At 47.3% G+C, this 15,415-nt stretch overlaps 1 protein-coding gene across 5 annotated transcripts in view; it reads left to right on the plus strand.

Moving 5' to 3' along the window:
- Positions 1-15,415, plus strand: part of MGMT (O-6-methylguanine-DNA methyltransferase) — a 278,625-nt gene that overhangs the window by 213,670 nt on the left and 49,540 nt on the right. The window lies entirely within an intron of this gene.

The raw sequence follows: 15,415 nt of genomic DNA on the forward strand, positions 1-15,415 counted from the left end.
CTCACATTTAGGCCTTTAATCCATTTTGAGTTTATTTTTGTGTGTGGTGCCAGAAAGTGGTCTGGTTTCATTCTTCTGCATGTGGCTGACCAGTTTTCCCAACAACATTTGTTAAAAAGACTGTCTTTTTCCCACTGCATATTCCTGCCTTTGTCGTTGTAGATGAATTGACTATATAATTAAGGTTTTATTTCTGGGTTTTCTAGTTTGTTCCAGTGATCTGTGTGTCAGCTTTTGTGCCAGTACATACTGTTTCAATGACTACAACTTTGTAGTATATCTTATAACCTGGGCTTGTGATCCCTCCGGCTTTGTTTTTTTTTTTTTTCTCAAGATTGCTGTGGCTATTTGGGGATTTTTGTGTTTCCAAAAAATTTTGGGATTCTAGTTCCGTGAAAAATGCTGTTGATATTTTCATAGGGATTCCATCGAATCTGTAGATTGCTTTGGATGGTATGGACTTTTTACCAGTATTCTTCCATGAGCATAAAGTATGCTCCCATTGTTCGCGTCCTCTTCCATTCCCTTCATCAACATTTACAGCCCTCAGAGCACAGGTCTTTCACCCGCTTGGTTAAGTTTATTCTGAGGGATTTCATTACTTTTGGTGTGCTGTAAATGGAATTGCCTTAATTTCTCTTTCTGCTACTTTGTCTTTCATGTATAGAAACACTGCTAATTTCTATTAATTTTTGTATCCTGCCACTTTACTGAATTCATTTATTCTAGTAGTCTTTTGATGGCGTCTTATGGCTTTCTGTGTATAGTATCATGTCATCTGCAGATAGTGGCAGTTTAACTTCTTCTTTACCAACGTGAATGCTTGATTTCTTTTTCTTGTCTGATTGCTGTGTCTGGGACTTCCGACTGTGTTGAATAAACTGGTGAGAGTGGACATCCTTGTGTTGTTCCTGATCTTAGAGGAAGAGCTTTCAGTTTTTAACCAGAAAATATGATCGTAGCTTTGGGTTTGTCATAGGTGGCTTATATTATGTTGAGATATGTTCCCACTCAACCCATTTTTGTTGGGAGTTTTCTTTCTGTATCCTCTGAGATATGATATGATATATCATGTTCACTGATTTACAAACATTGAGCCATCCTAGCATCTCTGGAATAAATCCCACTTGATCATGGTGAATCAGCTGTTTAATGTATTTTTGAATGGGGCCTACTAATATTTTGTTTTTCATCTATGTTCATCAGGAATATTGGCCTGTAGGTCTCTTTTTTTGTGGCGTCTTTATCTGGTTTTGGTATCAGCATAAGGCTAGCCTCATAGAATATACATGGAAGCTTTCCTTCCTCTTTTATATTTTGGAAAGGTTTGAGGAGAGTAGTTATTGACGCTTCTTAAAGTATTTGGTAAAATTCACCTGTGAATCCCTCTGGTTGGATTTTTATTTTGGGGGGAAGTTTTTAAAATAATTCAATTTCGTTAGTAGTAATTAATCTATTCAAATTTTTTGTTTCTTACTGATTTCGTTTTGGAAGATTATATGTTTCTAGGAGTCTATCCATTTCTTCCTAGATTGTCCTGTTTGCTGGCATATAACTTTTCATGTTATTCTTATAATTCTTTGTATCTCTATGGTGTCAGTTCTCTTTCATTTCTGATTGCATTAATTTGGGATCTTTCTCTTTTTTTGATGAGTCTAAGGTTTATCAGTTTTGTTTATCTTTTCGTAAACCATTTCTTGGCTTTATTTTCTTTCCATTTTTTAGTCTCTTTGTCATTTATTTCTGCTCTGATCTTTATTGTGTCCTTCCTTCTCATCTTGGGCTTTATTCTTTTTTTTCTTTTTTTTTTTAGTTCCTTTCATTGTTAGGTTGTCTGAGCTTTTTCTTGGGGTAGGAAGGCCTATCTCACTATATATTTCCCTCTTAGGCCTCCTTTTGCTATGTCCCAAAGATTTTGGATGACTGTGCTTTCATTTTCATTTGTCTGTGTTTTGTTTTGTTTTTTATTTTTCACTTTGATTCCATGATTGACCCATTGGTTGTTTAGTGGCATGTTGTTTAGCCTCCACATGTTTGTTTCTTTACCAGTTTTTTCCTTGTGATTGGTGTCTAGTTTCACACCATTGTGGTTAGAAAAGATATATGATACGATTTCAGTCTTCTTTAATTTATTGAAGCTTGCTTGGTGGACTAACATGTGACCTATTCTGGAGAATATCCCGTGTGCACTTGAAAAGAATGTTTTTAACTGGAACATTCCATATACATCTGTTATGTGCATCTGATCTAATGTGTCATTTAAAGACACAGCTGCTTTATTGATTCTGTTTGATGATAGCTATTGATATAAGTTGGGGTGTTAAAGCCCCCTCTTGTTAGAGTATTATCATCAGTTTCTTCCTCTGTCAGTTCATTACTTGCTTCATGTATTTAGGTGCTCCAGTGTTTGGGTGCATAGATATTTACAATTGTTTTATCTGCTTGTTTGATCCCATTATCATTACATAATACCCTTCTTTGTCTCATTACTGTCTTTGTTTAAAACAAGTCTATTTTGTCTGATACCAGCATTGCTACCCTGGCTTTTTTTCCACTGCCGTTTGTATAGTATATGTTTTCCATCCCTTCACTTTCAGTCTGTATGTATCTTTAGTCTCTTATAGGCAGCATATAGATGGGTCTTAGTTTTTTTCTATCTTCATTCCCCCCACCCCATGTCTTTTCGTTGGAATATTTAGGCCATTTATATTTAAAGTAATTATTGATAGATACGTATTTGTTGCCATTTTGTTAATTGTTTCTGGTTGTTTATGTAGTTCTTCTCTGTTCCTTTCTTCTCTTGATCTCTTTGTGATCGATGAGTTTCTGTCATATTTGGCTTTCTTTCTCTTTATTTTGTGCATCTATTTTAGGTCTTGGGTTTGCCATTACCATGAGGTTTCATATATAGCATCCTGAGTATATAGCAGTCTATATTAAGTTGATGGTCATTTGATGAACACAGTCTTAATGAGGAAATTTGCATTTCCAAGCATCTGTGAGTTCTGTGAGATTTTCAAATACATGTTTGCATTGCAATTAAAATCTTTAAACATCTCATCATTTATAAAGGTAAAATGTTTCTTAAAATTGGGAGTCACAACTGGGAAATGTTTTCATACAAGGAGTTCGAGTTACTATTTCTTAAACTAGAGTTTTCTTGAGTGAGAATCCTTTGAAAAGAAATGGATCCTAAAATTCTCGGGCCTGAGACTCCAATCTAAGCCACGGACTTAAATTCCAAATGGAGCAAACTTGAGGCCTCTGTAGGCATGCTGCTGCAGGTGCAGAGAGGGACATCTGCACAGAGAAGTAAGGCCTAGTTCTGGGAAGAGGGAGCTAGAGATTTGGGACCAGAGAAGAGGAGAGAGACTCCAGAGCATTAACGACTGCATTGTATTCGTGGTTGGCAGAATGAGGCCACTCAGAGTCCATGTCTGACCTTGGGGATTGGGTGACCCTGCCTGGGGCAGCAGAGAGAGAACATGCTGTCCCTTCTGCTCCCACCAACTAGATTTCCAACTAGGCCTCCTGTCTCTTTGTCCCCCTCTGCTCTTCTCAGGCTCTCAGGATGGAGGCATTTAGGGATCAGGTCTAGGCTCAGTGCTCCCGAAGTGCTGCCCCCTGGCTCCCGGGTTCACATGCAGGGCCTCTCCCCTTGTCCCGGCTGTCAGAACACCTGTAAATAAATGCTGCTTTGTTTTTGCTGGAAAACCCTGTGACACCCCCTTCTCTCTTCCCCTGGGAGGGCTGTGAACCCGGTTCAGGCGTGGAGCTTACGGTCCACAGACCTGCCTGCCTGCAAGTGTGACAGCCTCCCAGAGGGCTGTATTGATTTTTTAAGAGGAAGAAAAAGGCATATAAAATTGGACTTTCCAACCTTCTTTGAGTAGAAATTGGTGCTTCCAAAGGGAATTTTAATTGGCCAGCTTTGCAGCTAAAATGTTTTCTACCCCTTTCTTTCTCTTCTTCATCGTGCCTCTGTTCATCCTTTTAGACTTCCCCCCACCCCATTTACTTTTACTTCCTGCTCTTGAGCATAATTGGATCCTTTACTGGTGGACTTCTGATTAAAAGATCTTGGGGTGTTGCTAAGTTTGAGCACCCTGGAAGGAAGGCAGAGGGTGCTAGGGGGGCAGCCAGCTCGCAGAAGGAAGGGGGGCGGGTAATGACATCTGTGCTCGCTGTTCAGAGTGAATCATCCTTCAAATTGAAAATCTGGGTTTCCAGTGCCAGTGACAATACTTGTTGAAGAAGTACAAATGTTTTCTGCTTCTTGTAATCTACTTCTTGCAAATATTAGTACTCTGGAAAAAAGATTTATTTTAATAATGTGAGTTTTGGAGTTTTTTTCTGTAGTTAACATTGTTTTATTACCCTATATCCTTGCCAGAAAGCGCATTTTAAGAGTTTCAATTCAAAATTAAATATGACCTCAGTGTTTTAAAATACAATTACATTAACTGTCCATTTAGTAGTTGCTTAAGATTTTTTTGGCCACTAATGTATAGTCCGTATACTTGTCTGATATTAAATACAGGGTTTTCGGCCATGCTCGCCAGCTAACGTGTTCCAGCTGCAACAATAAATAGGAGCAAAGGCTTTCTGAGAAAGTGAGCTACAGAAAGTTGTTCCCAGATGAAACTGCCATGTTCTCGTGTATCCTCAGCTATGCTTTTCTTTAAAAACTCCACTGTGTTTGATAATAGGGAACGATCTATTATTTATTTAGAACTGTACAAACCAATTTACAAGACAGGTAATTTAGTGGTAGTATTATTTATTAATGAGCCCAGTACACAAGTTAATGGGACCAAACCCGGTGGAGGTCAGCCCTCCTAGAACGTGTGCCTTTTGGAGAGAAAAGAAGTAGGGTCTTCAGAACATTTTAACATTTAAATTAAGACATGTTCCCTTGCTAAGATGCAAAATAATTTTTTCTTTATTTTTAAGATTATTTACTTATTTATTTGATGGAGAGAGACAGTGAGAGGGGGAACACAAGCAGGGGGAGTGGGAGAGGGAGAAGCAGGCCTCCCACTGAGCAGAGAGCCCTGGGATCATGACCCGAGCCGAAGACAGACACTTAACAACTGACCCACCCAGGCGCCCTAATTTTTTTTTTTTCTAAATTGCATCACAACAAAGTAGTCTTGAAGCTGTCTGGAGATGAGTTTTGTTGACTGTACTAAGGCTGGGCCTGTGTTAGTCCTGTTTTGTAGCAAAGGCGTGAGAGCCTCGAGAAGGGGTGTGGCTCCCCAGGCTCAGGCACCATGTGCCGTCCCTGTCACAGGCTTTGTATCTGGGATGCTCTGTCCGCACAGTCCAGAATTCCCAGTCACTGCAGGAGGGGTGTGTGTGTGCCTGCTTCCTCGGAGCGGGCTTCCTTCTCCTGTCTGTTTTCCTGGAAGTGATCACAAGGCAGTGGCTGCAGAGAGTCTGCTGATGCCCTCCGCATGGCCGGGGATGGGGGGGCAGGGAGTTCTCCCCACTAGGACCTCATCCCTCTTTCTGTGATGATCTAATGACCACCTCTTGGAAGACTGGAAAACCTAATGCAGAAATGAGGGACAGTGTAAGTGGCCTTCATAGAACGTGTCTGTGGTTCCTGGAGCTCCACCTTCATCCGTGGTCAGAGAATGAACGTGGAGCTAAGTGTGCCATTTAACTTCATTTTCCTGTGTTTCATCTCATTATGAAGTTGATCGCCTTGTATCAGGAGTGGGGATGGGGCCACCGTGAAGGAAACTCACCGAGTTGTGTATCTTCAAATCTGAAACACTTCCAGGTTTTGACTGTAGAGTCCTGTCAAAGTAAGCAAGATCAGAAGTGATGGCCGGTCCCTGAGCTTTAACAAAGCCTGTTACCAGCAGTCAGCTACAAAATCGGGAAAGGCAGAGAAATGTAGCTTTCACTATTTACAAAATCTTGGTGGGTTTTTCTTCCCCCCTCGGGAGTGGTTTTCAGCAAATTATTCATTGGAAAAATGAAATCTGAAATGCAGGTGTTTTTCGGTGCATGAGCTATGGTGGCCATGCTGATGCCGCCGCGTCTTGTTTGTGCATTTGCTCAGCAGGCTCTGAGCACCAGCAGTGTGTCAGATAGGACGCCGGGGCCGAGGGACAGAGTTGGGGTCAGCAACGCGACAATGCACGGCCCTTCATTCAGATGCCTGGAACAGCCTTCATGGGAACTACCCATCTGACGTCCTCATGCCACCTAGGCTGACATCTGCCCGAGCAAAAAGCCCGGCCGCTCGTTCGCCAAAAGCCACGTAGAACAATAAATACTGTGGTTTTTCTCATTCTGAGCTTGGCTTCCATAGGGCCAAGTGTGGGGAAGATGATGGGCCCGGGATAGTCTAAGGCCGAGCCTTCTTACCTGTAAAGAGGAATGTCGTACGGAGTGCTCATCAAGGCATTTAAATGTAAACGTGGCCTTCCTATAAGGGTATAGACCAGTAGTGCCCAGTGGGCCGCTCCCTACAAGCCTGAGACCCTCTAGTATGGGCACCTCCTCTCTCTTCTTGGAAGTGTCTGGAATATAGAACTAGAATTGGCGCTCAGATTCCCATTGTCTTTGAATTGATAGGCAGTGGGCCTTGGGTGTCCACGTCTTACGGATTAGTGGAACTTTACAGAAGGTATGTAAGTGTCAGAGAACAGATCCAATCGCTCTACAGGATCTATGCTACGTAAGGTACATGCTGTTGAGAAAGGAGCATGTAAACACAGGCTGTGTATGATAAGGAGGAGCCGTTTCCTTTTCTGGGAGGATCAAGAACGCTGGGTCCACGGAGGTGGTCCCGATAGTAAGGGCTTTTGACTCACTCTAATTCAAATCCTAGTTGCATCCCTTATGCCTTGGTTAAGTTCTTGTCACATAACTTCTGGACTCTGTTTCATCTTCTGGAACATAGAGGTACTATCTCCCTCGGGTTATGGGGAGGAATACATACAGAACACTTTCTTAACTAAATATCTGGCACATGTCAGGCACTCAGTAAATAGCTGCTGTGAACTTTTATGCACGTGTTTACCTTGTCTTGTTTCCCGATAGTTGACCGTCCCCTTTATTCAGTGGACCCCCCCCTTTCCAGAATGCCATATTGTGTAATGAACGTCTGACTTTGAGACATTTTCTCGACAGGGACTTCTGTAGTCAGTTGCCTTGACTCTGGCTGACCTTGAATGTGTTATTGAGAGAGTTGGGATATTAAATTGCATGTAAGAAAGCCAGTCATCTTTTACCCATCTTGACTATGGCCCTGAGATTTTCCCGTTCTCAGGCTACTTTCTTTTCCCCCTTAACACCTGTTTGTTTTAGGGAGCAAAGGCCCTCTCACTGATGTTCCATTTTTCCTCTCTGTCCCTAAAATCGTATATCCCAGAGCAAGCCCTTGTTGGAAACCTCTGTCTTTTTCCTTAGGCGTCCTTGCAAAAATTTAATGGCACAGAGCAATTAGTAGTGTGTAATGACTTTCTGCACTATCATTCTGTCATTTGGGCACAGACATTGATTTTCCTTATCTTGGCATGTGAAGGAAGGAGTCTGATTCCTGTCTGTCTCTCCTCAGCCTGCAGTGGCACACACCCTCAGCAGAGCAGAGCAAGGCCATACAGAGTCTTTGAGGGCATTGGAAGGGGCAGCTGTAGCAAGAGTGCAGATTGGCCCAGCAGAGAGAGACTGGACCACAGAAGATGCTCAGAGCAGGTGGATGCTGCCCTAGGCCACACGAGTTAAGGAGTCAGCCTGAAAGATGTTGAGGTTGACCAGATGCCCTGTTCTGAAATCTGAATGTGAAGATGAAGGTTCTGTAATTTTTGTCCATAAGCCAATCCATATATGTTCCCTCTTTTCTGGGAGTGAAGAGAATGACTGAATAATGCACAGTTACCTAACCCCAAAGATCCTTTGGATGGGAGAGAGTACCTATATGGGAATACCAATAATTTGATGAGACTGGTGGAAATGACTCTTTAAAAATTCTATTTTTACAGATATTTTTCAACAGAGGAACTAAATTTATTCTCTTGACAGGCTTGTAATCTACTTAAGTAACAAATTGATTAGGATTTTTCTATTCCTCTTTCATGTTTGCTATTTCTTTTTAAACCATTCTGTTGTTAATGGGTAAGTATTTTATTTATAAGAAGCTAAATGAAGCTGGGAAGGAGCAGTCCACCTCTCGCGTGTGAGATGCCGGAAGGCTGCTCCGCTCCCTGCTTCAGTGGTGAAAAGCAAACGCAACACGTAAGGCTATTTGAACTCTTTATTTGCCACGTTGACAATATTAATAACAGCGTTTCTAGAAGTTGTCACATCAAGTAAAAGATCTTCATTCCAGGCTGTCTTTGGGGGCCAAATTGAGACTGGATGCATGCATTTAATAAATTGTAGTCTCAAGTAGTCATTTTTGTAAATAATTAGTTTCAGTGAAAGAATAAGTTAGCATATTGTATGCGTCTAATGTTGCAAATGTACATACAGCAAACTTTGCTATTAATCAACAGTCAAGCACTGCAAGTGGGGTCTCATGCATAATGAATTGTGCTTAAGCCTCATGGGCTTCTTGATAGAAAAATAAAAGAAAACACAAGTGTAGTAAGCTTTTGAATAAAATTTAACTAGATTGCTCTGCATCCTGTAATTGTTTTGGAATCATTAGGGACCTGATAATTCATCTATAGTTTTGGGGTGTTTTTATCTTCATCTGTCAGATAGTAGAGATTTTAATGATATGTTAAAGTGTTGATAAAATACAGTTTTCCTTTTAACAATTTGAACATTTAGGGGAGAAAGGAAGTGGGCTTTTTTAAGGCATTCCAGTCTGCCAAGTATACTATTTAAATTGTGTTTTTAAAATGTTTTATTGCTTATGTATTTAAGGATCATTTTCAAAAGGAAAAAGAAGTGTGTAGTTCTTACGACATGTACCTTGTATTGAAGAGTTGAAAATTTACATAAAATTTTCTGGGGTTTGGAGGGTTTAAATACTACCATAAATTCCTCTATGGTCTTGTTTAGGTTCTGACATTAATTTGAGCCCCAAATTTTGAGGGCTTAGGTTGCCCATTAAAAACTGATACCCAATTTAAGCAACATACCTGTGACCACCCAGAAAGTGAGTAGATTGGGGCCCAGTTAAATTTTACTGCCTCTTCCTTCTCCTATTGTTGGCCTCAGGACGTAGACCATTGGTGGCCTATGATCGGATCATAAATGTAGAATTCATTTTGGGGGTATGTGGGGGGGAGATGGAAGGCATCAAGGCAAGGAGCATGATGTACGTCCGTTTTGTCCTGAACCACACTGTGAGAGCCGAGCAAGGGTGTGCAGAGCACCTGCCGGCTCTCGCCAGCCCTCCTGCAGAGATGGCCAGCAGTGCCCCTGCCCCACGAAGCCGGCCTCACGACTTCTGCGTGCGGCGGGCGCGGGCTCCCTTCGCTACCGGTTGTCCTCCATCGAAGGGTGGCAAAGTCTGCTTTGTAGAGACTGACCTGTGAGAACAGATGCCAGGACCCCAGGCGTGAATGTCGGTCCGTCCACCGGGTGTCAGGAGTCACGGCGGCTCTTGGCTCCCTGCCAGTGACCATGCACAGGAGTCGCATCCGCCGTCTGTAGCGTCAGCTTCGGCATGTTGCCGGGGCTTTGTGTCCGCGTCCTCCCTTCTCCGTCAGCTGCTGGTGCTCCCAGGGCGTGGGGCAAACCCGCACATGGACCTCCGAATCGTCAGGACGGCGCCAGACATGTGGTCACGCTACCCGCCGTCGCCACGAGCCGCACAAGGCCCCCGTCCTGTGGCCGGACAAGCCCATCGGGAGCCTCTGCTCTCCGTCTCCCGCGCGGCTCTGCTGTCGGAGGCCGGTGTTCTGAGTCCCTGCATCAACACTCTGATTTTCGCCCTTCCGCTTTTCCCCGGGTTAGAAGGTCCGATAACTGCACAGACCCCGTCGCACCCGCGTGGTGGTGCCGCCCGCCAGCTGCCCGCAAGCAGGCTGTGTCGCAGAGCTGTCGCGGGACGTGTGCGCTCATCAGACGTCCCGCGGCAGCCCTCATCGCGGAGGGCATCAGGGGCGCATGGGGCCGTCCGAGGGGCCGAGTGGAAGGCGGCCAGCACCTCCTCTGTGTCGTCCCTTCGCCCTCCTCGTGCTACAGATGCTGCGTCCATGCTTTCGTGGATAAGCCATGGACGTACGGGTCCTCCACAGCGGCTTGCATGGAATCAAGCCACAAAATTCAGTTGGAATATAGAGTTTAAAGTCTTTATTCAGCCCCGTTGTTTAAAAAAAAAGATATTTTTTGATCATAGGTAGCATAATTTATTTGTCTTCCATCCCACCACTGGAAAAAAGAAAAAAGCAAACTTTAGCAAGGAGGTGTAATTAAAGCGGGATGAACCCATCAGACACAAACACAGGAGACTCTGCTAGAGAGCTGTTGGGTCAGACGTAACTGCGCATACCGGTGATACTGAGCCGCAGTAGCCATGCATTTCAGAGTCCCCTGTGTTGCAGTTGTAACGTTTTGCTGAACACGTGCTCTTCCTGACACTGTGGGGTCCGGAGCCCACCCTGCGTCCTAAAGCCAAAGAAGGGGTGGTGCGCTTCTGTAGCTCAGCTCGGGGACTCCTCTCCTTGTAAGGGTGTCTGGGACGCTGTATGTGGCCAAGGCCCTGCACTCTTGCTTCTACCGCAGGCTCTACCCCACTCTCCATGGGTTTTCCCGCAGACTGATCTCCCAGCCTTGCTAAAGGACACAGCTTGGATCAGCGCACTGCCAGATTCCACATGAACTCCAAAGAATACGGGTCTTTGGAACTCTTTTCCGAGGTTGAAGTTCTTTGCATGGGCAAGCCTCTAGCATCACCAGTTCATGTTCCCAAACTGCAACCCTCGGTTTTATCCTGGGAAGACAAATACTGGAAAAGTACTGGGGTCAAAGAGAGAAGTTTTTGAATGTCTGCCCCCTGGGTATAGCTAATGCTGCTAATCAGATGTGAGTAGCTTAGAACTTTTGGCCTGTTTTCTTACATCAAATGGGATTTAAGCCAAGTACATGACATTTTAATGTCTTGGGGAAGTAGAATTCATTCAGAAATGAAGATTTAGTGGTTCTTTACTAGCAGTGAAGTCTTGAGGCGCCCCCAAACCTGAATGCCCAGATCTCCTGCCAAACTGATTGAGTTTTAAAGTGTTGAACAAATTTGCAGTGTGGAAAGACCCTGGAGGATGTGGGGTCGGGAATGTTCTTTCATTTTTTTCTCATGTCAAGCCAGTCCCTGACGCCGTTGTAGACCTCGGGTGCTGCCTTCTGGGGGGCGTTGCCGGCCGGGCTCACTTTATCCCAGGACTCCTGGCTCTGCAGCGGCCGCTAGCCTGAGCCCAGTGCATGCGACCTCTGTGTGTGGCGGATGGATGGCTCGGACCCCTGTCCAGGGAGGCCATTCCGTTTACACTTAGTCCCCTCCCCTTGTCTGCCTGCTGCCACCAGTGTGATGCTGCCCCTGCCCCCTCGCTTTCTAGCTGAAATCCACGTCCTGAGACATAGGCTGCTTTGCAGGGAGGAGGGACAGCCTTCCTGTGAACGCCGTCAGCGATGGGTTTCCCCTCCACCTTCGTAGGTAAGGCATCCCTGTGTCATTAAAGATGTCATTAAAGGTTCTGGAGCACTTCCTCCTGCATCCTGATTTGGGCTGAAGGACAAACCTGACCTCTGAGCCAGCTCGCCGGGACATTCTTTCTCTGAGCCCCAGCAGGGAAGGGGTCATGACTGCAGGAGAACTTCACTAGGGCCTTTGGTTCGCGCCAGTGTTCCAGAGCCTTCCCCTGATGGCCACTGTGTGGGGATTGCCAAGAGCTGCATGTTTCTTGAGGAAACCCTTATACCAAACCACATACGATTTCATGTCTGCTCTGTTACAGTGTGCCCGGTGTGCTGCCCTGTCCTCTGTGGAAAAGCTCAACAAAGCCAGATGTGTTGGTCAGCCACTAGCCAGCCCTCTCATGCCAGGTTTAATGGAGGGGAGGTGGTGCCCAGTGTCCCAGGATTGGCCCGGGTGACTCTTACTGATGACAAGTGTTATCTGGGATAAGGCCTCAGGCTGGCTGACTCTGATGTATCCCTTTCTGCCTGGTCCGAGCTGACGGCAGGACAGGGCCTGCTCTTTGCCCCTGCGGGCTGGCTGTCCAGCTGCCAGCTCTGGGCTCCCACACCTGGTGCTGGCCCACGGACAGGGGTGTGCGACTCCGCGGTGGCTGAGTGGCAGGCTCCCAGGGAGGGCTGTGGTGTGGGATTTACAGGAGTGTGGACCACGGAGCTCGTAATCACTGGGGCCTCAGGGCTGGTGGGTAGGAGAGCCAGTAGAGACTCCTCCGTAATCAGGGCAACCACTGGCAGGGCTGCGCCGCCGTCACACCGCAGCTTGCACAGGGACGTGCGAAGCAAGGCTGGAGGAGAGGGCAGGGCAGAGAATAAATTTCGTTTTATTGTAGAAATGGAAATCTGTGTCATGGCTTTAAAAATCTGGTTTTATGTGTGTGTTTAATGCCATTCATTTTAAATGTAGTATCATAAATCCTTGCTTCAGAAGCAAAGCTGTTTAATTACATTTCACCCATGAATAGTTACCTAATGCCAATAGAAAAAGAGTTAAAAAGGAGACCTACAGAGTAAATCAGAGGTTGAGATCTTTAGCACAAGCATAAAAAATCAATTTAAGATGAATTTTACTACTATAAAAATTCTTCAAATACCCTTTTAAGAGTGGGAAATGCTAGTAGGGACACAGCTCCCATTCTAGTCCCTTAGCCATGAGGACGCGGCAACCAGCCTGGTCAGTGCCTTTGATGCCCAGACGCCCCTGTGCCATTCTGGGGCCTCTGAGCAAAGAGGTATAAGTTTTGGAGCACAGTGGGTTGCTAGTGGGTACTAAAGGCCCCGTCCCACGGCCTAAGGTGCCCCATCTCCCGTGGCGTCTGTCCCCTGGCCAAGGGAAGCACAGTCACTGTTGGTGAAATGGGTGAGCATAGCCCAACAGCTCTGAGACCATCTGGCCTGTTGAGGGAGGCGCCAGGCGCACGGGGGTCAGCATGGGCGCTCAAGGCAGGAGAGGGACGGGGGTCTCCCATAGGCTGAGGGTGGGGACATCGGCCCCTTAGCTCTGTCCGTCTCCCATTTGGGCAGGTGTCACACGCAGCTTGCTGTGTACTCGTGGCTGAGACCTTCGTGGACAAACTGCCAACCCCCCGACACACACCGGGTGGCACTGGCCTTGCTTTGTGCGAAGGGAGCCCTGGCTTTCCCTAGAACACTGGCCCCCTCTCTCTCCACCCCCAGGAGTGGGATGGCAAGACATGGGACAGCCCTCCCCATCTTTATTCTCCTCTGTCATCAGTACATGTCTGTTCAGTACGAAGGAACAGGATAGGAACAGAGTGTCTAGAATTTCTCTCTGAAGTCGAGTGACATTCAGGCCAGGCACAGAAGTCCAAGTCCTTCCCCGACCAGATGTCCTGATGGAGAAAGAAATCAGGGCAGGAGCAATGTCTTGGCTCCACTGGCCCCACGGTGCTGTGGAGTGAGCACGTCCTGTGGGGGCCCTCTGTTGATGCGGGGTCCAGGCCGACCACAGGCCTGTCCACGTGGGTTCCTGCCCACAGAGATCTCACGAAGATGGCCTCTGGGCTGAGGCCTCGGCCTGCTCTGTTGGGTCGGGAGTCGGCAGGATGGCCAGCCTGCGTCTGTTGTCCTTTTCGGCCGGGTCATTCCAGGGGACTCGTTTCTTTGACTTTCTCTGTCCTGTTCCTTCCTCACCCCTGTCCACATGCAAGTGCTTAGATGCTCTCCCCAGCCCCCTTTCTGTTCTACTGTAGAAAAACAGTGGAAAGGGCATTTCTGTGCATCTCATCCAAGGAAGCTGATTTCCGGTGAGATCCAGGACGTCCGTGGAGACTCTCATTTCCACAGGGCGCTGTGCCTGAGAGACTAGCACTCCTGCGCGGGGCCACATCTGTGAGACCTTCGTCCAGGCCTTCAGCGGTTCCCTGCAGTGCACAGCGGGAAGTGCATGGGCTCCCGGGTCTGCGGCAGCCTGCGCGTGCTCAACGGCCTTCCCGCACGGCGCAGTTGGGCCCGCGCTCCTGCAGCCGCCATCCCCCACGTCCTCCCTGGGCTGGGCCGTATGGCCAAGCCAGTTGTGGCCTCTCCACTCAGACCCTCCTTGGGGTGGTGAGTACGAGACAAAACAGGCAGCCTGTAGACCGCTGCACATGCACGCGTCCTTAACCCACAGAGCCAGGCACGGAGGGCCAGGAAGAGCCCCGTGCAGCTCCCCTCCCCCCGAAGCTTCGGGATCTGAGATGCCAGACGGAGTCTGCCCTCCAGGCCCCGAAAGCCTAGGAAGCCTGCCAGCTGTGCAGGGCTCTGGAAGGGAAGGAAGGAATGTCAGCTGAAGAGATCAGACTTGGTGCCAGTGCTTTTGTGGGTGTGGGGTTCCAGGAAATCAAAATAAAAATTGGATCCATCATAAAACTGTAGGGCTCAGAAGCAGGGATGTTTTCTCGTTCCAGCAGTGGGATCCCCAGAGACTCGGCTCCTGCCGAAGGTGAGTCAGCTCTGGGAGAGGCGGCCACCAGCTCCACAGGTGCGGGAGGTCGCCCCCGCAGGCGAGGAGCAAACGAAGCGACTCCACAGTATGTGGTTTAACCGGAAGGAGATAGAAGGAAGAAGTGACCGTAAGGAATGAACGAGGGAAGAAAGAAGAAAAGCAGAAGCCGAGCGGCGTGACTGGCATTAGCCTCGAGGGAGGACTGCACGCGAGTCAGACACTGAAGCCTGAGACTCCGCGGACGGAAAGCAGACCGCGAGGAAGTCCCCGGAACGCAGCCCAAAGCGGTACAAAGTCCCGAACGCGCTGTTCTGTTGAAACTCAGTGGGAGGCGCTGGTGGTCCCAGGCAGGGTAATTCCTTCGGGAGTATTTCTGGAAGAAGGTTTGATGAGACGCGATTTTACAGACAAAGGATAGAGGTACACGTGCACCTGTTGGCTGTACGACGGGGCATCCGCACTCCCACTGGGCCGGCTTCTCGCTTGTCATCCCGGCTGCGTTGCATCCTGCTTCACGGGGTGACTGCAGATGCTCAGAGCCCCAGACGGCAGAGCCTGTGTCCCAGCACGCTCCTCCCGGAATCGCCTCTTGTTTCCAAAGAGGGCTTGTGTTTCTTAGAGCCAAAGGTGGAAACGTGGTGGGAAGGCCCCCCACTCCTCCTGCGGGCACCTGCCCACCACTGAGCAGCAGTGGGCACCCCTCCCCGGAACTGCTACAGACGTCCACCCACGTGGGCACAGCGGGCGTTCATTTGCTTCCCACCTGTGTGGACTCGGGGCCTGAAGTTTATGACCCTCCTCTTACTA

The sequence above is a fragment of the Lutra lutra genome, chromosome 14 (assembly GCF_902655055.1).
Source record: "Lutra lutra chromosome 14, mLutLut1.2, whole genome shotgun sequence".
NCBI classification, from domain to species: domain Eukaryota; kingdom Metazoa; phylum Chordata; class Mammalia; order Carnivora; family Mustelidae; genus Lutra; species Lutra lutra.